Here is a 26,534-nt window from a genome sequence, read left to right on the forward strand (position 1 = left end):
CACCAACTCCTCTACTGCTGCTTTATCAACTAAGTTTATATGATAGTCTAAATCCTTTGTTGTCATTTCAACAATTTTCACAGCACCTTTACCAGGAGTAAGTTCCAACTCAAGCAACTGCTGTCTTTGCTCATCCATGAGAAGCGACTCTTCATCTGTTCAAGTTTGATCATGAGACTGCAACAATCCAGTTCCGTCTTCAGACTCCATTTCCAATTCTAATTCTCTTGCTATTTCTACCACATCTGCAATAACTTCCTCCACTAAAGTCTTGAACCTTCAATATGTTAAAAAACAAACAAACAAACCCCACAATATCTGAGAAGTGTCATGAAGTATAATGAAGCTCAATAAAACAAGGCATGCCCGTACAGACTTTTTGGCCAAAGAACAAAGGAAAGCTAACTGACCCACGTGGGCGTTGAACCCTTGACCTCATTAGCATTGTTTTCTTTCCACCTCTGCTAACAGACAGCCCAATTATGAACACTGAATCAAAGACGGAAGTCACCTCTTCACCTGGAGCCAAGAAAAGCCCACAACTGCTGGTTGTTAAGAAGCAAATACTTCTCTAGTCAAATAAATACAGTATGAACATCCACAAGCAATTTCTAAGAATCTTCCTTCCTTGTATGGTTGGTTGTGTCTAACAAGAATTGCTGTCAGTGTGGTTTCCAAGCTGGAAGGTGATGCGGGCTTTGGAAGCATTGTCCCAGGATGGATCTGCTAGAGTGTGCTGGAGTGTGCTTCTCACAAAGACTCTCATATCAGAGCCAACTTGAATCTTCTGCAGTTGTGAATCGCCATCCCTAGACTCCTCTTTGAAACCCTTCCACACCGTTAGTCCTGACACTTGAAGCTCTGTTGACGAACAGAGCACTTCTTTTTGAGTGTCTGCTGAGGGATCTATGGCAGAGAGATTTCCACAATGGATTTTACAATTGAAATGACTGTTGTTACTCTAGGACACCCAAGAGGTTCTTCAAAGTGGTTCTTAAACTGTGAAGTACAACTTTCTTGTTCTGAAAGGCAGCAAATTTGTATATATGTCTCTGTGCATGTTGTTGTATGTATATACTTTTTAAAGATTTAAAAGAAATAGGTTGAATTACATCTAATTAGTTGTATTCCTTTTTTTTTTTTTTTTTTTTTTTGAAGGCTGAAGTGGTTTCAGTAAGTTCTCAGGATACAATAAGTGAGTTGGTCAGTCAATGCATGGTGTTAATAAAGAAAAGAAGATAGCTCAGTTCCCAGACCAGTTATGGAGCTTGTCTATAGCCATGGGCTGCAAACCTAGGCAGGGCCACCTAGCTCACATATGATGTTATTTACATAATGAGAACAAGTAGAAATATAACATGGACAGTTCATTGTAGAAACATCTCCTCTGGAGAATAATAGCCAATTTTGATGGCTGGGTTTAGTTTCTATTGTCCTTATATACTAAGAGCAGTGAATGAGAAGACACATGCCCAGAAGTAGAGCTGGTCCATCCAAAGGTGAATCAGTTCCAGAATACAAACTGTGGCTATATTTCAGAATATATTTTACTTATAAAGGATTTTTAATTCTGTGGATTTTACAGCTACCCTGTCCTTTCCCACTTTTCTACTCTTCCCAGTATGAGACAACAATGAAGTGTCTCCCAGCTTCCATCAAGCATATACATGCAATTCATAGCCATAGCAAAGTCCAGTTTATCAGTTGATTCTGACTCAATTTGATAGGCATTGCTAATCTTCCGATATCCCATTCTCCTCTACTTTCAGGTATAGGAAGATTACAGAGTCCTTACCTTTGAAGTGTGCCCATGTGAGTCATTCTGGCCAGTAAAATGTGATCAGAAGAGTCTAAAACATTTGATTGTTTATATTCAATTCTCTAGCTTTTACAGTGATAAATTCAGAGGCAAACCTGAGCCTCCAAATAATATGTCAGCATAGGAACGATGGCACCTCATCAGCCTAGGATCTTGAGTGATGTCTATGTGGATGACAGTTGCTCCTGACCTTAGGCTATCACCTCTTAATGACAGAGTAAGCAGGAAATCAACCTTTATCATTTTAACCATGGAGAGTTTGGGCTTGTTTCTTTCCATAGTCTATCCTAACTGCCTTATCAGAAAAGAAAGTATTTCAGTATCTCAGTTTCTCAAACAGTGGAGATCAGGTACCTGAAGTCTTGGCAAGAGTCCTGGGAACCTGAGTGCTCACTATGGCACGCTCTACAATACTGGCCTTGACTATGTAACTGGGTCCATCCCTCCGTTTTCTGAGTTGGGACTTGAGCCTACACTCACCTAGCACTCCCCACATCTCCGTAACATCAGCATTAATGTAGTTTTTGCCATCTCCTGTCTCCATCTGTACTTGACACCATGCCCTGCCACCTGAACTGTCCCCATCTGAACTGCTCCTGGTGTGCCATACTGCCTGTCACACTGCCTTTTCATTGTGCTGCTCTCCCTGGATTTAGCCACAGGCTTCAACTCCCTCTGCTTGTCCTCTCTCTTCATGCCTTAGCTGTGATGTTGCCAATAGACCTCATGTTGAACCATCTGAATTTAACAACACTTGTTCTCATCATGTCTTAGGATATGTCTCAATTATATAAGAGTCCAGAGCAACCTGAGAAGGATGAAGTTCAGGACAAACCCCATTTCCATACCTGAGTAGGCAAAGGCCAGATTCTAAAATAGGCTTGAAAGAAATTGAATCCAACAGGTAGACTGTGGACTTACGTGAAAATTAGGCAAAAGATTGGTGTCAAGAGACTTCATATAACATACGGAGGAAACTTTTACTTGGTAAATCCAGTTGAGGTCAACACCAGGAGGCCCAGAGATTTAGGCAGAATCAGGCAATGTGTAAGATGATATAAACTCTCAATAAGACAGATCCTGGAGTATTGGTTGCATTTCTGAGATAGATAACACAAGAGGATCCTGCTTTCAGACCCAGGGCAAACACCTCAGAAATCAGGCCAAGGTCTCAGCTTTCTAGTCCAAAGTCTGAGGATTTGAATCACAATAATTGCTGTAGTTCCTTAAATCTTTCATGGGTAAACTTAAGGTTTGATCTAGAGTCTGAGAGAGGGGATTGCCTGGTAAATGGTGCCTAGGACACCTGACATGAGTCAAAGGGGCTGAGAGCCAGACTCAGGTTCTGACGGTCTTCTTAAGAGAAGCACATTGGCAGCACAATCAGACCACTGTGCCTAGCAAAAGGGCAAAATTTCCAAATTGAAACAATTTGATGGGACAACTAATAATTCATGAGCTTGCACAAATGCTGACAAGTTTATCAATGCATAGAATCTTTCTGGATTGGGTATAGAGAAGATAAGTGTAGACTCTAGTATATCCTTAGCCCTCATGGTATATGTTGGGTGGTGCGGTGCTACTAGCCTCGATGGTTTTCGCCTTGGGATAAAGAGAGAATAGTTCCATCAGCTAGAGCTCACAAAGAATACTATCTCTGTGTTTACAAAAATGTAGGAATATTTGGACCCCTTCCTTAAGAGATCTTAATTTCAGAGTAAAAATAGTTAATGAACGTGAAGCACAGGGCAAGCATTGTTCAATAATAGGTATGTTAGTGTCAACTTGTATTGATGTGCCTAGGATTGCAGAAAGAAGAGCTATGACCTACCAGAAAAAGTAAAAAAGTCTTCATAGTGAAAGTAGGGTTTTATGTAGAAAGGTGAGAAATTGGATAAAGCTAACAAGGGTCAATCTGACAAGAGAAATACAATAAGTAAAGGCCTTGAAGTAAGGGGTGACAGTCATGTTAGATGGCACAAGGCCAGCCAATGAGAGAATCTGGGTATTCATCAGTAATAATTTGAGGCAGGCAGGTCATCTAAAATGTAACAAAACTTGGCAAACAAGTGGTTGAAACTTGCTGATATAGAAATTAGAAATCCACAGCATAATTCACAAACTTTGAGTGGGGCACAGAGAAGGAAAAGACCGTGCAGCAGGTTCAGACTGTGGTACAAGCAAGCTGCCAGTTGTTCTATATAACCTGTTGGATCTTATGGTACAAAAAGATGTTGTGCAGAGTATATGGCAAACCCTAGAAGAAGAATCAGAATGTAGAACCCTAAGTTTCTGAAGCAAGGATATACCATCTATAGCAAAGAACTAGACACCATTCAAAAAAGAGTTCCTTGCATGCTATTGGGCCCTGTAGAGATGAAGCATTGACCGTAAGACATCATGTGACCATGCAGCCAAAGGTACCCTCAGAGGTATCTGAGGTTTTATCAGATCCACCAAGTCATAAAAGTTTGATCAGACACAAAAGCCATCAATTGTAAGATGAAAGTAGAATATTCAGGGTCAGATATGAGTAGAGTCAGACAGTACAAACTGCAAAAGCAGGTGCCCCAGAAATCCATGTCATCCACTATTGTTGCATTTGTCTTCACCTCACATCTATGACCACATGAGAGGCACCTTATGACCACCTAATGGAAGTGAGAAAAAAAACAAACTTGGTTTATGGATGGCTTAGTATGCAAGTACAATCTGAAAATGTACTCCTGATGAACTATACAACTCCATTAACTGGTGGCCATCAGCAATAAGGGGAAGGCCTTCCAAAATGCAAAACTTTAGGTGGTATGTGTGATCATAAATTATATATGAAAAGAAAATTCATCTAATTTCTATATCATCTGTAGAATATACCTAGACTCATGAATAGTGGTGAATGACTTGGATAGATGGAGATCTAAAATGAAGAGTTTAGAAGATTAGAGACAAGAAAATCTGAGAAACATGAGTCTATAGGAGTGGGCATGAAATATGAAAATATTTTTATAGTGTGTTAATGCCCATCAGAGAGTAAACATCATGGAATAAATAGCCAACTAAATAATTAACTGAACATAATAACTAGGCCAGCTGATATCAGCCAGCCACTATCACTAGTCACCCTAATCCTGGTATGATGGATTCACGAATGAGACAGCCATTGTGACAGGAATAGAAAGCATGCATATGCTCTAAAGTATGGGCTCCCACTCTCGAAAGCTAACGCAATTGTCACTGCCAAATGTCCAACTCGATATTCACAAAGACCAGCATTGAACCCCTTACATGGCATTATCCTTCATGAAGACCAACCAGCCACTTGTGGTAAATTGATAAAAATGGATCCCTTTCACCCTGGATTAGGTAACATTTCTTCTTGACTGAAGCCAACACCTATATTGCTTGCAAGGCTTTGGCCAGCTGGACCACAGATGTTTAATCTACTGACATCCACTTAATATGACGCTTATTATGTCACTTACTACCCACTTAATATTTCACTTAATGTTACCTCTGATTAGGGGACCCAGTTTATAGAAAAGGAGGTGTGGCCATGGGTATACAATCAAAAGATCCAGTGGTCCTATGAAATATCACAACACACAGAATCTGTAGATGTGAAAAAAGCAATGAAATGTTTTTTTGAGGGCACAATGGAAGTGCTTGCTTGGTGATACCTGCAAAAACAGGACACTATTCTCCAGGATGAGATATACGTCTTAAATCAACAACTGTTATATGGTGCTGTACCCTGATAGGGAGACTTCATGGAACTGTAGACCAAAAAATGGAAGTAGAAATAGCCCTGCTCACCATCACTGCTAGTGGCCCATTTGAGAAATCGGAATTTTCCATCCCCACAGCTTTAAACTCTATGGGTCTAGAGGTCCTGGTTGCCAGAGTGGGGATGTTTTTATTAAGAACACAATAAAAATATCATTGAGGCTTAAGGCTACAGCTGCCAACTGGTCACTTCAGGATCCTTATACCCAGGGACAAGCAGGCAAGAAAATGTATACTGGTAGGGATAACTGACCTTGATCATGAGGTGGACTCTTATATTATGGACAAAACAAAAACAAAATAAAAAACACATGGAACATAGTTGATTCACTGGAGAACTTTTTTGGTACTCTCCTGCCTAATCTTGATGGCAAATAGATAAGGCCAGCAAGTCATGGTCTGATGAGGACATGGTGACTAGGGGTTCATATCCCTCAGAAATGAGATTCTAGATCATTCTATCAGGTAAGCCACCTAGACTTAGGTACCAACTGAGGGCAGAGGCACAGATGTTAAGGGAAAATAGGAAATCAGTAGTAGAGGAAAAAGATGATGAGTGCCAGTTGTGGTCTGAAGACCAGCAATGATAGTAGAAACTGTAATTGGTCACATTAATCTTAATCTTGTAAATTTTCTCAAAGAGGCCATCCAAAATCCTAGAGGAGATATTCCCAGAATGGGCAAATTTACTAGGCAAATGAAGTGTATCTGAGTGGCTCAGGGGTGGCTCTAGTGTTTGCCATGGTGTGCCACCCAGCCACATACACACACACACACACACACACACACACACACACACACACACGGGAGTCTCTCTCTCTCTCTCTCTCTCTTTTAAAGAACCAAGACACTTATTCCACCAGCTATTGTGAGGTGATTCCTGAGAGTTCACAGCTGAGTTCCTCTCTGGAAATTTCCCTCAACTGAAGGGCTCCACCTCACTTAAAATGCAACCCTTCCGCAGCTGCCCCTCTCTATTGTCAAGAGCTGCCATACTGACCAACTTCTGGAGAACTCCTCTAGCTCACTCAGGATCAGGAAGTACAAAAATTCCTGGCACACATGCTTCCATTTGGGACAACTTTGAAAGGCCATCTCAGCTCTAGAGCTCACTGTGAAGTTGGCCAAGCCTCTGTTATAACTGTATCACAGTTCCACTTGCCCCTTTACCCAATCTGTCTTCCTTTGGTCCCTTGTAGTATGTTGTTTCTGAGACTACTCCCCAGTAAAGTGCATACACACAAATCTCTGACTGAGAGTACATTCCCTAGAGTACATCCCCTCACCTGAAAGGGTCAGGGAGCCAGCATCATAAACCCAAACAAACACAAAACATGTGGGTAACTGGAGCATAGGGTCTAGACCTGATTCTGGACAGCTCCATATTGTGCCATCCTTCTTCATAAGCAGATTAGCCCTTTCCCTATTAGGGTCCAGAGAGGGCCTTGAGGTAGGAGTGGGTCTGATCTAGTCACACGATAATCACATAGATTATCCAATGATTCCCAGTAATGTCCTGTGATACCCAATAATATCCAATAATGACCACATAGAATCACCCAGGCAAGTCCCTGAGAAATCCACACGCAACTCAATTTCCCTAAAGAAGAAGACTCCAATGATTAGTTTCTTGGGAGCTTTGGAGACAGCCCTAAAGTTTCAGTGTCAGGGACAAACTTGTCATTGGACATTCAGAGGTATGAGTAAAGCAGGGCCACTATTCCTTCCAGAGCCTCCCAATAAGCACATCTAAATAGAGAAGAATAGCATTCCCTCATAGGTGTGTTACAACACACCCAGGTTCCATGAATGAGTTACAGGTGTGCCAGGAGATACTGCACTCAGCCTGCAGGGCAGCTGGGCAGGGCCTGGAGCAACCAGGGTTCCCTCCCCTACCCTCACTCCACCCCCTTGCAAATGAATGGTACCTCTTCAGACCTCCTCAGAAAAGCTCCCTAAAGAAGCAAGAAGCAAAATCTGATAATGCTTCCCTCATGAAAAACTCAGGAAGCATATGAGTAGAAGAGTGGTGTGAGAAGCCAGGTGAGTCCTACAAAGATCTTGTTTTGATGATTGTCAATTTCCTCTTAGAATGGATCAATGTCTGAATTTTCTTTAGATTTCCCTAAATAATTTTTCATAGGGCTATACAGCTTCCCTATCCTGTAGCCCAAGAAACCAATTAAATTGGCCATCAAATCTTATTATAAGGAAAAATTCAACTGAAAGTTGTCACGTGGGTAAGCAATTACCTTTGAATAAGAAGTGCCAGTCAATAGAGCTGGTCCTCACTCAGGCAGTTATTTTCCCTTCCTGGGGTGAAGGGCTATTTAGACATTTCCCAAGAAGCAAGAAAACATTTTCTTCTCTCTTATACAACTTGTCCTTACAGATATAACCAACATACTTTTGAATCTTCCCAGGCCTCCTTCTCCCCGCCTCCCCGCCTTGATCGCCTTGATGGCACCATATGCTTTCATCTCAGAAAGAAACACTGGTTTCTTCTTTTCCTTTATTCACTGCGGGGCAGTGTCAGATGGTGTGTCTATCCAGGTAGCGAGATTCAAGGAGACTGTGGGGGAGAGGCATTGTCTGGCAGGAAGCCATGCTTGCTGGGCCTGCAGTCTACACGGGCCCTCCATCATGGCCTTGGGCAGGCCACTTGACCTGGGCCTCAGAGGAGTTCAGCTCATTAATGTAAAGCTTCTGGTGGTTTAGGGTGAGCTACTCTGACACCCAGAGAGAAAAGAAGAGTTGCAGTTACTAAGAGCTGTGACAGGCTCACCTTAAGACAGAAAGCTTCTCAATTCTGTGTGAGAGAGGTTTCCTCTGATGTTTGAGTCAGAAGCAAATTTAGGCTCAAAGCAAAGTTACACTGGCTCCTCCAGGCTCAACAGCATTGGCTCTGATAGCAAAGCAGGGCTGTTCAAGATTTTCACCTCAGAAACAGTGCCAACTGTCTTCCCATTGCTGGACGCAGGGAGCAAGATGCTGAAGAGTCTTGGTGTTTATTATGTCTTTTTTTTTTTTTAATGATAACTTTGTGTAGTTTTTCCCAGCTACTAAACTCTTACAGATCAGGGGAAGGTCTCTGCCTCAACACTTCCCCTTTATAACAGCAAATAGACACTCCAGAGGCCATGTATGTTGTTTTCCTCAGGCCACTAACTCCAACCACACTACATTTCCTCCTTATATCACTACTTCGTCTGTAATTACCCCAGTCTACTCACTTCTACTGAGGTGGGGGATCCTGGGGCTCAACAGCAGACATGACTGATTTGGGGTCCTTCGTTGCCATTAATGAACTCAGGACATGGGAGTCCCTAGAGATCTAGCTCCTCAAATTTGATGAACGTTAATGTCTACAATCCAGGGACAGAAAGGGAAACTATTGGCAAGGACCTGGTCATGAAGATCAGCAGTTTTATGCAAATCCACTGTGATCGCCGGTTCTGTTTATTCTCTTGTTGTAAATGGCAAATAATAAGCTAATTTGGCTATGTTTTGAGAATGGCATCTGAAACAATGAAGAAATGAAAATCTAATTAGGCACAAACCACCTATTCCCAAAGCTTCAGATCACCATATCCCCAACTACCCTGATGTGTGATGCCACAGGGAATTAAAGGGAACCAACCTACAAGACAGTTGCAAAAACATCCCGTCCCAAAATACTTTCACATAACCTCACATATCAAAGCTAGTGAACATCAGCAACTGGTGGTGGCAGCGTGGGGTCAGGGGGAAACGCTCAGATTTGACTGGAAATCACTGGCCTACAAGCCTACCTTAATTTACAGAACGGACTAAGCTCTATCTGGGTCTATGTGCCCAGGTAGAAGCACTGAAATGAGCAGCTCTACTGTTCAATAGTCCTCTTCATTATCAGCTAGAGATTCCCAAATTATTTCAAAGTCCTGTATGCACAGAGAGCTAAAAGATCAAGAGCTGCACACCACCACTGGTGCCATAGAATTATTTATCCTATAGAAGGCTATACATTCTTCTTCTGCTTCTTACATGAACTCATTACTTAGAAATCCAGTTGTGTATATTAGGAAATTGTGACATAGAGACAGAGGTATGGGAGGTTTCTTGGCTTTGAGTTGGTAATCCATAGTAGGAAGAAGGTGGCCTACCGTGCCCCCGCAGGGCTCCATGGAAATCATTTACATATGCTCTTTAGAAGTGCCCCTCTCTCACTAGCCCTTGGGGATGTCACAGATGGCAAACAGGGAAGGCTTGCTGAACCCCAACATCTGGTCAAATGGTTCCACATAAGGAAGGGAAGTTAAATCTCTTTTATTGGAGTAGGTTACACACCACTCCAGGACCTCTATCCCTTGTGCTTCAGAAACAATTATCTTAAAGCTTTAAATGGATTTTGAAAACATTCAAAACCAAGAAGAGCTGTCTCAGTACGAAGAACTTATTAGCAGAGAGATTTACATATTTGAAGCTAGTCAATAAGAGACTTTGGGGGAGGACAAAAGGAAATTCAATGAAGAGAAAAGGGGGTGAGGAACTAAATAGTTCAGCTCTGAGGTTTATTTTATTTCCCATCCTGTGGATTTTTACACACTGGGTCTATAAGATAAGAACTGGTTAAAAATTAAGAGAGAAGAGAGCCTTAAATAAATGGTAAAGCTAATAGAGACCCAGGGACAGAGCCTCCTCTCAAATGCACAGCTTGCCGCTCCACATATAGTATCTTGAAAAATCTTTACTGCCTTCAAAGATGCAGCCCTTGGCACTGAGCACCATGCCTCCAAGTATAGAATGTGGACCTCCATATTTATGTTCCCCAGATGGTGGAATTTATAAATGCACCATGGGGTGCTATTGAAATTAATAATTTAATTCATTTCCGTGATTGTGCCGTGATTGCTAGTCATTATGGCAATAGCAGTTAGCAGAGTCTCTCAGTTCTGGGATGGAGCTGAAGGGTAATCTCAGTGAGAGTAATTCCTCTGTCATCCCATTTCAAATGCAGTCAATCCCCTCTGAATGGGGCACAGCCAAAAGTTTCTGGAATGAAAATGAAGGCAGCACCAACCTAGTTAGATGAAGATAGCTTCAATTTCTGTGATTCCCAAAGTTTGAAATCAGTCCTCTAAGGACCACTAACATGATCTGTGATTGTTTAGCTTGGAAAAGGAACAGATAAGAAGATACCCGATCACTATCTCCAAAGACACAAATTTTGCACTCTATGCCTGCAGAGAATCTACATCCAAATAATTGAGAATTAACTGCACTTTTACTTTCTATTCCCACTCGTCTGCTTTATCGAGGGAATACACTGGCAGCTGTACTAAATGATTTTTGAAGTCCCTTCCAGAGATTCTCAGAGATTCCCTGATTCAGTGGCAAGGCTGGGAGAATGGTGAGGGTAGCGACTCTGTGTTTCCTCAAGGGAAGTGCTTGCTTCTCGCAGCCTAATGATCTGAAAGCCTAAATGTGCAAGAGGGGGAATCGCTGGGCACTGGCACACACAAGTGCGGCCAATGTGGATGAGCCCATTGGAATTTCCCACCCAAGAGACGGTAATTGCCTTGGATTTATAAAGTGCCTTTTCTTCTTTGAGAAGCCTAAACCCCCCTTTTTTTTTTAATTTCCCTCATTATCCTCTGAGTTTTCATTAATCGCCAAAGTCAGTCCTGACCTACAGATCCTCCTTCAATAGTGAAGACGCTAATACACGAATGACAAAATAATCCAAAAAGGTAGAGACAGATTCCACTACCTTGGCTCCTCTTAGCTTTTGCTCCATCCAGTAGACTTCCCTTTGGACCACTCTATCTCTGCACAGCCCACAGGGCCTGAATGATCATGGAAGGAAGCACAAGGGTCTCCCCCCTCTCATTCCCAACAGCAGTGATCTTGCACGGGGCCCAAGCTCAGACCCTGCCCACCACCGCATTAGGGGAAAGGAACAGTTGGGAAACAGAGGCAGAAGATGAACACGGATACCCCCAGGCCCTGGGGAGGAGGGCAGGAACTCAGAAACACCATACACACCAGTCTCCTTCTCTTTTTCGGTCCACAACTCAGTCTCCTGTGGTGTGTGGGTCAAGGAGCTCTTGGGGTGCAAGCAGAGTATGGAAACAGCACTACCTTTTTTGTTCCAACCGGGTTTCAAGGAAACCTTTCGGAGGGCTGTGGGTTGGGGAAGGTGGCAACAAAAATGTGCCCTACTGTGGTTGTGTTTCAGGGGCTACACAATCAACATCCCTGCCCCCCCCCACACAAACCCAGTACATGGTAAATGTAAGCAGGGCGCCCTCAGCAATTGTTCTGAGTGATTATGGTGGACATTCCATGTGCTAAACGCCCAGAACTACCTCTTCATCCCCTGAAGGGCCTCAACTCCTGCTTCCCTGGCAGTCTGTACCTCTTCAGTAGTGCTTTTCACACCCAGCCTCTCCATCGAGACTGCAGGCCCTGAGAACATGTGCCCCACTCACCTCTACCACTGCTCCTACCACACCAGCAAGGGGATTTGCCGGAAGGAGGGACCCACTAAATGTCCCCAAATTGCGGGCATCTGATGAGTGGAAACAGTGGGTAATCCTGGAGAGGGAGAGTGGGGAGTAGAATATGCTCTATTTACTTTTTGGTCATGACAAGAATAGGTGAGGAGAGCCCAAACCCCTTATTTATACCACAGCTATCCAGCCCCTTACCTATGTGACACGAGAGGAGGAAGTCTGGGTGGCATTTTTCTCAGAAATGCAGGATCAGTTCTACTTGGCCACGCTGAGGCTGTCCAGGGGCGGGCAGGAGACTGCGAGCCCCAGCATTCTCCCTCCTTCCCATTGCTGTCTTTGGGTTGTTATTGTTGCTGCTGTCAGTGACATTTCACAGGTCATTACTTATTCTTGAAAATGCCCTCCAGTGACCTGGCAAAAATATGTAGAAGAGAGGTCCTTGGACTAAAAGTCAAGTGAATTAGCACTTTCCCCAACTCCCTGTGTGAATGTGGGCAATCTTTCCCTGCCCTTGGTCACAGCTTCGTCTTTCAGGATGGCACAGTGGAAAGAGAGTGGATTTGGGGGCTAAACAAACATGTTTAAACACCAGACCTCCTGGTATAAGTGATGTGACCTTGGAGAAGTTCTTTACTCTCTTACCACCACCTTCTTTATTTCTGACATGAGCACAACATGTCCTAAATACAGAAAATTGATAAGAGTTTTAAATGAGTTCGTATATGTAAAACACTTAGCGCAATCCCTGGCACAAGCTAAGTACCCAAATAGATTTGCTTCACTTTTTCTATATAAAATGGGTGCTATAAACAGAATATTTGTGTCCTCCCAAATTTCATATGTTGAAACCTAATGCCTGCTGTGGTGGTGTTAGGAGGTAGGGCCTTTGGGAGGTGATAAGGTCAGGAGGGTAGAACTCTCATAAATAGGATCAGTGTTCCTATATAGGGGGCTCCAGAGAGATCCCTAGCCTATTCCACTGTTTGGGGACAAAGCAAATAGTCAGCCATCTCCAGTCTAGAAAAGAGCTCTCACCAGAACCCCTGCCCTGCTGGCATCCTGATCTTGGACTTCTAGTCTCCAGAACAGTGAGCGATAAACTTCTGCTGTTTATGAGCCGTCCATTCTGTGGTGTTTTGTTATAGTATAGCCCAAACAGACTAAGGCAATGTGATTTCATCATCTCTTCCTTATAAAGTTGTTTTAAGGATCAAATGAAATACTAGATGATAAAAATCTCTGAAAACTGCAAAATACTGTGCATTTGTAGTCACATGGGATTAAGAAAAGCAGAACATAAATAACAAGATACTATTGTACTGTGCTCTAATATCCAAAGTAAATTACCTAGTGTTTCCAAGGTATTTTTAAAACAATCTTTAGGAAGGAAACCAGCATGGATTGTTTTATTATAAGAAGAGCTTTGGGGGGTAGGGGAAGGAAATGAGAAGTGTGAAAAGATATGGAATGATGAGGAGTGTCTGCATGGCTTAGTCACGTGGGTATGCATATAACTCTTGGTTTCAGCTCAGGTCATGATCTCAGGGTCCTGGGATCGAGCCCTGAGCTCAGCAGGGAGTCTACTTGAGGATTCTCACTCTCCCTCTCCCTCTCCCTCTGCCCTTCCCCCTGCTTGCTCTCTCTCTCTCTCTCTCTCTCTCTCTCTCAAATAAATAAATAAATCTTTTTTTTAAAAGGCTATGGAATGATGATAGTAGTGGCTCTGATTTATAACTGTATCCTGGCTCATCAGCAAAGTGAGTTCAAATCCAAACCAAAAGTGTCAGAACAAAAAGATTGGTCCAATTACCATTTCAGTCTATCTTTAGTGATTCAAGCCCATTGGAGACTTTGTGAAGTTGGATAATAGCTAACTGTCATCATTGTGGCCTCCTGCCGAGTGTGCCTGGCATACAAGAACATCATGGACATCCACTGCTTCAGTAGGACAACACTTTCTAAACTCTGTTGCGTGGAATGCTTTGTCACATAATGTTTTTAGTGCTCTGGAGTCAAATACATTAAGGAACATCTTTACCTCATTCTTAGACATTTACAGAGTATATTTGTAAAGTAAAGACTCTGGGAAGTTCTCCAGACTTAAGTACATTTGTTAAACCCAGAATCTTCCAAACTAATTAGACCATAGGTCTCTTCCCCTTTCCTCAGTCTACAGAGTCACAATTAATATCTCTTAGAATAATATTCTATGTGAACACAAATCTAAGAAGAGATTGGCCCACCCACCAAGGGCCTTACTTGACTGTTTGGGGACACAGTCAATATGCCACAGAGCCAGGCTGATGGGAAACAAGGGCTTCAGGGTCTTTGCTAAATAATTGTATATATCCTCCCATCAGGGTGGTGGAACCAGGATGCCACTTGGAGGAGCAGAAATCACAAATGCCCTTTCAATATAGTGAACATTCACCACCATGTGGTCACTGCAGGCGGTCTTGGGCGAGGGTAGGGTGCAAATAACCCCACACAGGGCCAGAGCACATTCCGCTTCTGGGTGTAGACACGAGGCTTGCCCATAGCAAAGGGGAATGGGTAAGGGAAGGAAACAGAGACATTGCCCTCATTCCAGAATGCTACAGCAAATGCACCAAAAATCAACCCAAACTACTTGTTCTCCTTCCCCTGCCCCAAACCATTTCAGATCACAACAGTAGCTAAACTTGGCATTGAGAGAAATCTGACATCTTCAGGGTGGGTATACAGTTTTCTAAATTCTGTCTCTAAACATGGTTCTAGTTTAAAGAACAAAAGCTTAAATTGAGCAGTAAAAATCATACAGGGTAACAGGGCACATATTTCACATCCTTTTCCCTGCGCCTCACGCACACACACACACACACACACACACACACTTATTCTTCTATTTATTTTCCTCCACTATTCAGATTCATTGGCATCATCCTTCTCTCCCAGTGATGATCTACTCCATTGTCTTCTTGCCACACAATTCAATTCAAGACAATTGTTTCTTATCCACTGTGTGCCAGGCACTGAGCTTAGAGTCACCCGTTCTCAGAGTCATCTTGGAGCAGAGTCATCTTGGATTCTGCCTCAGGCACAGTATCTAATTGATTACAAAATACCATCAATTCTACCTCTGAAATAGCACCCAAATACTGCCAGACCCACTTTGCTACCGCCCTCCCATGGTTCTGGCCTTCATCATTTCTCACCTCGCTATTGCAAGCAGCCTGGTGTGTCTTCTTGCTACGGCATCAGTTCACTTCCACACCACGGCAGCCAAAGATCTGATCATGAACTAATAAGGCAAAGACCTTCAATGGCCCTGTGCCATCTGCAGAAAACAGCCTCAACTTCAGACGGCAGCCCTTCACAATTCCAAGTTTCAGGACTCCTGCTTTCTCCCGGGCCCCATCATACCTCCTCCGACAATAATTGGATCTTATTCATTATTGTATTCTTAGCATATAATACCAGGTCTGGCACAAGGCAGGCACTTAGGAAATCTGTATGAAATGACACGTGGTATAGATGCATCAACGAATAGATGAAAGAGTAAATATATTGGTTTCCTCTTGCTGCTACCAACTTATTGGTTGAAAACAACCCAAAGTTATTCTATTATATTCTGGAAGTCAGAAGTCCAAAATGGGTCAGCAGGGCTGTGTGTCTTCTGGAGGCTCTGGGGAAGAATCTGTTTTCTTGACTCATAGAGCTTCCAAAGGTTACCTTCATTTGTTGGCTTATGGCCCCTTCCTCCATACTCAAAGCACATCACTGCAAACTCTGCTTTCCCTCATCCCATATCCTTTTTCTATCTCAGACTTCGACATCCCTGCATCCCTCTCAGAAGGACCTCTGTGATTAAATTATTGGGCCCAGAGGGGTAATCCATGATACTCTCCCCCATCTCAAGGTCCTTAACTCAATCACACATGCAAAGTCCCTTTTTGTCATGTAAGGCAACATATTCACAAGTTTGGGAGATTCAGACATGGTTGTCTGTTAGGTCGGAGTCAGGGGGCATTATTTAGACTATCAAGGTGAATCAATAGAATTTTCTTTTTAGTGATGAGTGTTATAGCAGCATAAGCTACCAGTGGAAATTTACAGAAAGCCAAGTCTAAACTCTGCCCAGAAAGGCAAGGAAAAGCGTCACAGTGGGAATGATGCTTGAGCTGAGTTTGAAGAATATACAGGAGTTCTAAAGGAACAGAAAAAGGCAGCCCTTCTAAGGGGCAGAAACAGCATTATTCAAAGCACAGAGGCATAAGGATGGGAGGAGTGGGGTGACATGAGTGAAGCACAGGTTCAAGGGGAGGGCCTATCGCTCCCTTAGTAGGAGAGAGATTGGGCCAAAGGAAGGAGCCTACCTGCCAAGCTAATGAGTTTGGAGTTTCATCTAAAGTATGTGGGGGCGCAGCCTCGGTGGCCCAGTGGTTTAGTGCCACCTTCGGCCTGGGGTGTGATTCTGGAGACTCAAGTTCGAGTCCCACGCCAGGGTCCCTGCATGGAGCCCGCTTCTCCCTCTGCCTGTGTCTCTGCCTCTCTCTCTGTCTGTCATGAATAAATAAAATCTTTAAAAAAATGAAGTATGTGGGGAATCAGCATGGAAGCAAGCAGGGATAAGACATGGTTACATCACATTCTAGAACAGCACTGTCTAATTGAACTTTTTGCAGTGATGGAAATGCTCTCTCTGTATTGCTTAATAGGTAACCATTAGCCACTTGGGCTAATTATTAAGTACTTAAAATGTGGCTAGCATAACTGAGGAACTAAATTTTATTTTTTCAAAGATTTATTTACTTATTTTTAGATTGAGAGAGAGAACTCGAGGGAAGAGGGAGGTGGGAGGAGCAGAGGGAGAGGGAGAGGGGGACTTAAGCAGACATCCCACTGAGCATGGAGCCCAATGCAGAGCTCGATCTGAGATCACACCCTGAGATCACAACCTGAGCCGAAACCAAGAGTTGGATGCTTAACTGACTGAGCCACCCAGGCACCCCAGGAACTAGATTTTAAATTTTACTTAACTTTAATTAAACAGTTATATGTGCCCAGAGGCTACCATATTGGACAACACTGTTTTAGAAGGATCATCTAGAGATTTGATAGAAGGTGACTTCAAAGTGTGAGAAATTGAAGGCAGGATGCCCAGAATGCATTGGCCCAGATGAAAAGTGGACACAGTCTAAACTAAAACCTGGGTGGGAGTGATAGCAGCTGGTGGAGACAGCAGAGAAAATGATCAAATATAGTGTTAGGAGGGTCTGACTGATGGAACATAGCTTCAGCTGAGTCTAGGATGAGTCTCTGTATCTGGATGGTGCCCGTCACCAAGCAAAAGGATCACGGTTTAAAACTTATGGTGATAATTTTACTTCATTAACAGGACCAAGTTTGATGTACCTATTAATTGGAGACATTCTAAAATAAATATGTCTGGAGCCCAAGAAAGGCAGACCTGGGCTGCACATATAGGTCTGGAAGGTGTCAGCACGTAGGTGAGGGCTGAATCCCTGGGCGTGGATGGTTTTGCCCAGGATAAGTAAAGAGCAGAGAAAGGCAGTGGACAGCAGACAGTAGTACTGCAGGGAGCACTGGCATGCAAAGGCCAGGGAGTAGGAATGAATGAGCTCTGAAGAAAACTCTGAAGAGAGTAGGGCCATGGGCTCTGAAGGAAGGGACTCAAGAAGGAAATCAATTTTTCTTAAGGAGGCCAAAGGTCATCCTGACTGCAGGTGGGTGACCCAGCAAGAGCAGTTTCAGCAGAGTGGGTGTGGGGGGTAAGGGAAGCTTGGGGATTCATACGTGCTTGTGAGCAAGACAGCAGGAGCACCACTGTGAACCCCAAGTATTAACTCTTATCTGACTGAGAGGAAAGAAGTAGACCAGGAAATAACAAGAAGCACAAGGGCAAAGAATGGATGAGGTGAGATTTGTACCCATTGACATGCAGAAAGAAAAAAAAAAGGAGACTAAGCTTGGAGGGTGAGGAGCTAAAAATATAGGAGAGAGAGGGAAAGGGGGTGGATAAGGCTGCCAGCTGTCCATACCAAGCAGTTTAGTACTTTAGTTTCCGTATGATAAACACAAGCAAAAGCCCAGACATGTAGGTCCCATTTTTTAAATCCCATTTAAAAATTAAGTGTATGTGCCTAAGTAGTACAGTCGAATGTAAAATGTAAGCTGTAACATAGATTTTATCAATATGCTTTCCCTGTCAGGCCATTTTTGGTTCACAAATTCAATTAAAGTGCGTCTGGTATTTCTGTCAAAACCTCTGACACACCAGGGAATGACGGATGGAGCAAGGTTCTCTGCATCTCAGAAGATGAGCCCCTCACCATTTGCTGAGCAGAGGCCACAATGGCTTTCTTTCCAGAGGTGTCATAGGACACTTTGTGGAAACAGCCCTGGGTGGCTCAGTGATTGAGTGTCTGCCTTTGGCTCAGGTCATGATCCCGGGGTCCTGGGATCGAGTCCCACATTGGGCTCCCTGCAGGGAGCCTGCTTCTCTCTCTGTCTAGGTCTCTACCTCTCTCTGTCTCTCTCATGAATAAATAAATAAATTTCTTTTTTTAAAAAGGAAGAGACTATGGGAGTAAAATTTCAAGAGTATAAGACCATGCCCACCCTGCCCCTTCAGGTCTCCCCTGCTCTCCCATCACCACCTCCCTTCCACACACATGAAAATCCTACTTTACAATGGGACAGGTATTTTAGTCTGTCCTGGCTACACAATCCCACAGACTGGGTGGCATCAAAGCAACAGAGATTTGGTTTTCACAGCTCTGGAGGTGGGAGTCCAAGACCAAGGCACTGGCAGATTTGGTGTCTGGTGAGGACCCACTTACTGGTTCAGAGATGGCGGACTTCTCACACTGCATCTTCCCATGGCAGGAGGGATGAGGGTTCTGTCTGGGGTCCCTGAGAAGGTCACTGATGCCATTCACGAGGGCTCTGCTCTCCTGACAAATCACTCCCCAAATGCTCCACCCCTAAACACCAACACACAGGGCATTAGGTTTTGACATATGAATTTTGAAGGGACTCAAACATTTCAGTCTATAGCAATGATAGCACAGTCTGACCCAGGCTCACCTCTCACCCTGACTCTGATAGCCACCAGGAAGCTCAGAGCTGTCTCTAAGAAGTGGCTTCACTTCTCACTGACTCAGGCAGAGTCAGGGGAACTGAAAGGAGAAAGAGATGGAAGCGTGAATGGAGCAAGAGAAGTTCAGAGAGAAAGAAGACGGCAAAGAGGGGTGCCTGGGTGGCTCAGTGATGCTCTGAGTGAGAGCTCAGAGATGCTCTCAGGCAGAGCATCTGCCTTTTGCTCAGGTCATAATCTAGGGTTCTGGGATCAAGTCTGCTTCTCCTTCTGCCTATGTCTCTGCCTCTCTCTGTGTGTCTCTCATGAATGAATGAATGAATGAATGAATGAATCTTAAAAAAAAAGAAAAAGAAAAAGAAAAAGATGGCAATAGAGAGATCCCTTCAACAGGGAGCATGAATGTAACACTTGTGATACTTGAGTACACCTAGATGTTTTGCTACCCTTGTAAATGTTGGCCTTGGGAGTAACAAGGACATGCAGAGAGTTGGTTTATGCGATGTGGGGAGAGTGACTGTAGGACAGTACTTTGCAAGGTCTCCATGGAAGAGAGGAAAGAAGGGAAGAAGCAAGAAGAGAGGGGAGGAACTAAAGAGAAGGTGGAGGGGAGGCGGAGGAAAATGCTCATGCAACTATGTTTTGCTTTTCTCTAAATTCCTCACATATGCCCTTATCATCGGCCCACATCCCCCGTCAAATGCTGGGGTTGAAAATCTGTTCAATGTTAATGTGACTCTGGTGGAAGATTTTCTTCTCTTTATTGGCACTCCTAATGGTGGCAGCCTGGCCCTGTTTATTCATTAATGCCTGGAAGTCAATACTGAAGTAGAAGACAGAAGACTAGCAAATGGCAAAGCCAACATTTATTCCTGTGTTTCCAAGGAAGGGAGAACTTTCAAGACAGTCCAGGTCTCTTTCTATCAGAAGCTAAACAATGAAAAATAAAAAACAAACTTCCAACTAGATGAAGAATTACAGATTACCCGTCATGTTCAGATGATGCAAATGTGGCTCAGAGATGAAAAATCAATTGCCCAAAGAAATAAGTTAGAGCCCAGGTCTCCTGACTCCTCATCTTGTTGCTTTTCCACTGCCTCTGTGATTTTCAAGTTCTGTTCCCTGGAGGTGTCATGGGGGAAAGGCTTGGGTGGGCAGAAGCCAGGTGAAGTGGATGGACTATTTCCCCCACCCCTTCAACCATATTCAACCACAATAATTCCTATTTATCTGACATGTGCACACACAGGGATTCTGTATAGTATTTCCTCTGAAGAAAATTTCTGTTGCTAAAACTGTTAAAAAAATTGCCTTACACCACATTTATAATTACATTTTAGGCAAAAGAAGCCTGGCCCTGTTCTAAAGACTCATTATCAATCATAGAAGCCTTTTTTAAATATGAAATTAATAAAGGACATAACTGAATAGGGGGAGATGGGTGGGAAAAAAAAAGTTCAGGGTTCCTTCACTGGAAAGTGTAGGACAGCAGTCCTTAAACTTTTTTTGTACATTGAAATCACCTGGAGAGCTTGTTAAAGCAGATTGTTGGGCTCCATGCCTGAGATTCTGATTCAGAAGGTGTGGGATGGAGCCCAAGTACTTTCAACTCTAACAAGTTCCTAATGCTACTGATACTGCTGGTCCAGGGACCACACTTTGAGAATCACTGATGGAGAGTAGAGACTGTTGAACAGGAATAGGTTCCACAGGAGGTCATCATGATGCTTCAAACTAATCTTTTGGAGAAAGCAGGAGGAACTTCTCTCCAAGGCACTATTATTCAATCAGAGAAAATAATATGTAAAACTTTCTAAGACACATAAAAAATGCTTATGTTATAATATTGAATTTAAAAAGAACATGATTGGGATCCCTGGGTGGCTCAGCAGTTTGGCGCCTGCCTTTGGCCCAGGGCACGATCCTGGAGTCCCAGGATTGAGTCCCACGTCAGGCTCCCGGCATGGAGCCTACTTCTCCCTCCTCCTGTGTCTCTGCCTCTTTCTTTCTCTCTCTATATCTATCATGAATAAATAAATAAATCTTAAAAAAAATAAAAAGAACATGATTCCAATGAGAAAAAGTAGAAAAAACCTGAAATGTGCTAATTATTTCCTCTGCTGCATAAAACAGACATTATTTGATCTCCAGACTTATGTAGATATGGTAGTTGGTGGTTGATGTGAGAACAAATGCTTATATCTATATGTATATCAGAGCTACTCATCCATTTAAAAACCATTCATAAACATTGGGGTTTAGGGTGGAAATAAATCCCTATTTATATGCATATGAGTGTCATGTGCGCTCATTCCTTCCACAAATATTTATAAATGCCTACCAGATGCCAGGCACTGTGCCAGGCACTAGGGAAAAGACACACGTTCATTGCCTTCAGTCCAGTGAAAGAAACAGGAAGTGAGATAAGAGCTAATGGAAGCATATGGAAAATTCTATGGGGGAGGAACCATTTGGTTTGACTGATATTTAGCTCCATTTTGGACAATTTAAGTTGTGGAATATCCAGGGAGAAATATCAAGTAGAAAGTTGGAAATATGTGTCTGTAACTCAGGAGGAAAACCTGGGTTGGAGATGTAGATTGAGAGTATCTAATTCTGGGTATAAATGATTTCTCGATGAAAACGAGTGAAGTATGGGGGTGAAGTATGGGGAAAGGAATGTCAAGTGGAGGAGGAATAGCCAATAAAGCTGATTTTGGGCTAATAGAAAGATTGATAAGATAATGCATAAAATTAAGGACACGTTAATCTTTCTGTTTTAAACAATAATGACTTATTTGCTTGAAATAAGATGTCTTTAGTAATTTCATCAATATGCCCCTCCAGGAAAGATATGCTGTATGCTGATATGCTCAGCAGATATGCTGAGTTACTCATAACATGTCTTATACTTCCTAGTTAGAACCCAATCTTGCTCAGTATTTTCATATAAATCCTGGTGTCTTATTTAAGTAAACAAAGATTAAAAATCACAAATATAACTCAAAACCCTAGTGAATAATGTTTCTATCAGTTTTTTCCTAAGGTCATTAGCTTTTAATCACTGAGTCATATACATATACAGCATTGGTTATGTGCAAAACAAAACGATTTTTATCATTAATGAGCTAGCAAATGTATGATGTCATCTCACATACATGTAGACACATGCACAAACACGCACTATCTTTCCCCCCTTCCTTATACCTCACTTCTCCTTCTTGGCTGTCTCTAAGGTACAATTACAACACTATGAACGTCACATTTCTAGTTACAGTTGTTATGAGCTTTTAAAACTTTAAGTAAAAATCATTACTCAATCCATGGTTTAAAAACCAATTCAATATACATTTAATAAGCACCTTTGTTCATACTGACACAATAGTGAGATTACTGTCCCTGTACTCACTGAACTTGTTGAGCAATAAGTAAGCCTTTTCGGACCAGAGAACATTGGCTCTCTAGTTATTGATGTATATATAAAAGAGAAAGAAAGAAAGAAAGAAAGAAAGAAAGAAAGAAAGAAAGAAAGAAAGAAAGAAAGAAAGAAAGAAGAAAGAAAGAAAGAAAGAAAGAAAGAAAGAAAGAAAGAAAGAAAAAAAGAAAAAGAAAAAGGAAAAGAAAAAAAAAGAAAAGAAAAGAAAAGAAAAGAAAAGAAAAAAGAAAAGAAAAGACAAGACCTTGTTTACAATGTGCAGATGATGCTGTTTTGGGTTATTTTATCACAAACAAATGTACAAAAACATGATTTCAGGGCATCATTCTGGGTATTGCACAAGCTATACATATGTAAAATTATATATAAGGATTTAAGATTTGTAGGGTTGGGGGTGAAAGGTTTGACTGCAAAGAAACAGCACAAGGGATCATTGAGGGTGATGGAACCATGTGGTATCTTGATTGTGGTGATGCTTCCACAACTCTGCCATTTGTCAAAACTATAGAACTTGATGCCTCCAAAATTTAACTATACATAAGTGTACAAATAAACAAAAATTGTAAAACGCTGATCTATAATAGTGACTACTTCAAAAGGTGTTATTCAAAATAAAGTCAACTTGCCACTTTTTGGTTAAACCATTTACACACAAACACACACACATACACACACACTTCTCTGTGTAGAACTTCCAGACAAAGTTATTTATTTGCTTGTAATCTTACTCCGGGGGAGTTCGGTTGACTTTCCCAAGATACAATGGAAGGTGGCTGTTCAACTCTTTTTGCCTGCGGTGCCTCAAATTTCTACTTGTTCGTTGAGAGAATCCTCCAGAGACAGATGTATTACAGCACTTTGAGAACAATATTCATACCCACTGCTGGAGAGTGAAAAGAGATAGCTGAAGGTTGGGCTCTGAGAAACAATTTAGCGGCTAAATGTGTTACTTAGGAACTGAATCCAAGCAGGTACTTGGAAAGAAGCAATTCAAACTGGTGACCAACATCTCCCAGAGTATACGGGGATTAAGACTTGCACTCAAGTCTCCAACCGGCTTCTGTGCACAAGTAGACTCCAAGCCCGCATCTCTCACGCACTGTTACCTCGTGGCCATTACTTGCGGGTGATGGATGCTCGCGTTCACAGAACAGCGTGCTGATGCATTTTTTCCTGCCATTGTATGTAACATGTTTTCTAATTCTTTTGCTCTATTCAGCATTTGACCCCAACGATAGGGGATTATGGTATTAACTCTCTACCCAGCACACATTCTTTACAGACTCTCACTAAATACTGTAAGCCTGCTGCAGAGAGGAATAAAAGTGAAAGCATACCGTCTGGTCTTAAGCTGAGCACACAGAGGGTCGTGATCCAATTGGAAGGGAAGCAGAATTTTTAAAAAGAAAGAGGTTTGACCAAATTTTAATCCTTGTCATTTTCATTTCTCTTACCCTGTGGATTTGGGTGATTTTATTTACACTGTCAGCTTGAGCCTAGGGATTGGAAATCAGGCTTTTATGGAGATTATTAAAAGTACATAGAGTACACTAAAGGTTGGGCTCAGTGATATATGCTGCTAAAAATATGAATGTGAATGCCCTGGTATTAGATGCCACTGGCGTACATTTCATCCTCCTTAGAAGGTTATTCTTGGGAGCCAGACCTGGTGCGATGGTAATGAGATGCAGGCTGTCAGGATATTTCTAATAGGTAGCAAATGACCAGGGATGGAGGTGAATTAGCATTACTCAGATGAGGAGGTAGCTCTTTATACCATTAATTCCAATGCAAAGTAAAAGAGAGGGCATTGTAAAGTGGGGGGAGGAGGAGGGTAGGGTTAGAGCTTCAAGGATTTATCGATGGGTTGGATGGGACACAACGTCACCCAAGTCCCTAGGCTGGGTTGTGTTTGGCACAAGCTTCTCAGATGCATTGCTAGTGACTTTTTGTTAGATAATGTCATATAGGCCTAGATTACAAAGACAAAGCTCTAGACCTCAGCCACAATCTTTAAGATCTCAATAGATAAAAATGAAATGGTTTACTCAATCTCAAAATACTAGAAGCATTCAATGCTGCAGCCTCAGGTCAAAATGGTGAGCAGGCCTGCTGTTGCAGCATCAAGCCGATGGCTAGAGCGTATTTGAAAATGCTATTACAATGCTGCAGGGTTCCATAAACTGGGGTTAATGCGAGATGATACAGTATATGAGAATGATGATGTGAAAGAGACTGCACGAAGCCTTCCTGAGAACCTTTATAACGACAGGATGTTTCACATTAAGAGAGCACTGGACCTGACCATGAAGCAGCAGATCTGCTCTTTAACAGCAGTGGACAAAATATGAGAAGGATAAATTCTATTTTGAAAAGTAGAATTAGGGGATCCCTGGGTGGTGCAGCGGTTTGGCGCCTGCCTTTGGCCCAGGGCGCGATCCTGGAGACCCGGGATCGAGTCCCACGTCGGGCTCCTGGTGCATGGAGCCTGCTTCTCCCTCTGCCTGTGTCTCTGCCTCTCTCTCTCTCTCTCTGTGTGTGACTATCATAAATAAATAAATAAAATTTTTTTAAAAAAAGTAGAATTATCTGAAAGAAGAAGAAATATCTGAAAGAAGTCATTCAGGAAAGAAAGGAGAGAGAAGAATGGGCAAAGAAATAATCACAGAATTGAAATCTGTGGTTGCAGCTGCCCTAAAATATGTTTAAAAGGTTGGGTAAATTTGAAATGTACAATTTAGAACTATTTGAGCTGCAAATGGATTACTTTAAAAGACTCTTTCTAATTTTACTTGAGAGAGAGAGAGAGCATGAGCAAAGAGGAGAGGCAGAGGGGGAAACAGACTCCTCACTGAGTGGGGAGCCCCATGTGAGGCTCGATCCAAGGGTCCTGGGATCATGACCTGAGCCGAAGGCAGATGCTTAACTGACTGAGCTACTCAGGCACCACTGTATTACTTTAAATAAATGTCTAGTGTAATTATAAAACAAAACACTAGACAGATGCATTCACGTTTCCATGAAGCAGGTTTAGGATCTCAAAGACATGGAAGTACTACTTTACAAAGTGGCTGCCTACGTGGGACTTGTGTCCTTGCAAGGTTATAGATTAGAATAATCTCTATAGGCTTAAGAAGGTTTTAGAGAACTCCATGCAGCACAGCTCTGTGATGGACCACTGGGAGAAAATGGGGTATTTGAGGCATTTCTTTCCAATCAAGGGGGCTGATGGCATCCCCATGCCTGCTGCACGGCCTCCTTAGTAGATGGAGAGTCACTGCCAAGCTGAAGCTTTAAAGTGTGTTCCACAGGTAGAAATGGGGAGGAAGGCAGATGGCAGAAAGCAACTGACCAAGTGTTTATTTCACTTGGAGCTCTCAGTGTAAGGATCGAGGTTCGTAACTCTGTCACGTCCCAGATGATTATGTACAAACGAAAATGTGCTATCCTGCCACAGAGACAGGTGCGATGCAAAAAATGTGCTATCCAGGCCATAGAAAAGGGACAGCTATTATAGGTGGTCCGCCAATGCCTTCACTGTTTGAAACCTTAGTTCTGAACCCCTTGTCCTTATTCGCTTATGTTTCACATCCTGACTGGGCCTCAGGTCAGGTTGTTTGTTTTTCCTTTCTCAAGCCTTACCCACTCACCCTCCAAAGCAGCCACCCTCTGACTAAAATGTTTATTTCCTTCTTAAACTTTGATCCCTATTCCTGCTCCGGCAGTACTGCCTTCGTGCATACTGAACAAACATCTCCACCTGGTCTGGACTGCCACACGGACCTCTCTATGTCAGTGTGCCCTCACCCCCCCTACCCCCCCCCCCCCCGCCGGGAGAGAGGCTCTCCCTCCCGGTGTACCGCAGTTGCGCCAATAGGTAGGGTCTGTTGAGGATACCAGTCA

The 26,534-nt window shown here is 42.8% G+C and overlaps 1 long non-coding RNA gene and 1 pseudogene across 6 annotated transcripts in view; one reads left to right on the forward strand and one right to left on the reverse strand.

Annotated features, from left to right (window-relative positions):
* The window catches only part of LOC125755397 (uncharacterized), a 147,990-nt gene that overhangs the window by 15,225 nt on the left and 106,231 nt on the right, over positions 1-26,534 (reverse strand). For 2 of the 6 annotated variants that reach the window (XR_007411838.1, XR_007411840.1), the window contains exons 6-9: positions 23,360-23,514; positions 18,939-19,082; positions 12,292-12,507; positions 12,073-12,178 (exon numbers count right to left, since the gene is read on the reverse strand). The exons of 1 other annotated variant lie outside the window; for it this stretch is intronic. This is a non-coding gene — a long non-coding RNA (uncharacterized LOC125755397). The remainder of the gene's footprint in view (positions 1-12,072; positions 12,179-12,291; positions 12,508-18,938; positions 19,083-23,359; positions 23,515-26,534) is intronic. 3 more of the 6 variants (XR_007411839.1, XR_007411841.1, XR_007411836.1) reach the window with 2 other exon arrangements.
* On the forward strand, positions 24,728-25,293 carry LOC112648416 (cytochrome b-c1 complex subunit 7-like; annotated as a pseudogene).

Source organism: Canis lupus, chromosome 7, assembly GCF_003254725.2.
Source record: "Canis lupus dingo isolate Sandy chromosome 7, ASM325472v2, whole genome shotgun sequence".
Lineage (NCBI taxonomy): Eukaryota > Metazoa > Chordata > Mammalia > Carnivora > Canidae > Canis > Canis lupus.